Here is a 560-nt window from a genome sequence, read left to right on the forward strand (position 1 = left end):
AGAGAGAGAGAGAGAGAGAGAGAGAGAGAGAGAGAGAGAGAGAGAGAGAGAGAGGATAAACTAAGGTTCAGGACTGAGAAGCAAGAAGCAAAACCTCAGACCTCCTTCAGTCTTCAGAGGATCCCCATTTCTCCATCTCTGAAAGCATTTAGGATATAGAAGCTGATTCTGTGATCAGAAAAGACACATATACCTGAAGGGTAGGAGCTGGAGATCGCAGAGTTGTAGGAGCCAGTCCAGGACGTCTGGGTTCAGGTGAGGGGCCTTTTATAACACCACCCTCTCTGGACTGGCTCAACTGTTTGAGTCACTTGATATCAAAGCTGGTTACTGTGCAAAGTTTAAAGGATCAGTTCTTGGCTTTGTGTCAAGATCCCTCTGCCCCGCGTTCTATTGTCTTTGGATCAGAAGATGTTCAGATTCCTTAGAGATAAATATTCAAGGCATTTTAGGGTCCAGGGTAGATAATACAATATTTCAAAGACAGCAGAGTCCAGGGGGTAAAAGTTAAACCTATGGGCAGTACACCCTTTTTTTTTTTTTTTTTGCATTGTACCCAA

At 43.8% G+C, this 560-nt stretch overlaps 1 protein-coding gene across 1 annotated transcript in view; it reads right to left on the bottom strand.

Annotated features, from left to right (window-relative positions):
* LOC101983682 (cytochrome P450 1A2) overlaps positions 1 to 285 on the bottom strand; it is a 7731-nt gene extending 7446 nt beyond the window's left edge. The window contains exon 1 of the mRNA XM_005369513.1: positions 194 to 285. The gene's annotated coding sequence lies outside the window, so the exon portion shown is untranslated. The remainder of the gene's footprint in view (positions 1 to 193) is intronic.
* Between the last annotated feature and the right edge of the window lie 275 nt (positions 286 to 560).

The sequence above is a fragment of the Microtus ochrogaster genome, unplaced genomic scaffold, assembly GCF_000317375.1.
Source record: "Microtus ochrogaster isolate Prairie Vole_2 unplaced genomic scaffold, MicOch1.0 UNK49, whole genome shotgun sequence".
Lineage (NCBI taxonomy): Eukaryota > Metazoa > Chordata > Mammalia > Rodentia > Cricetidae > Microtus > Microtus ochrogaster.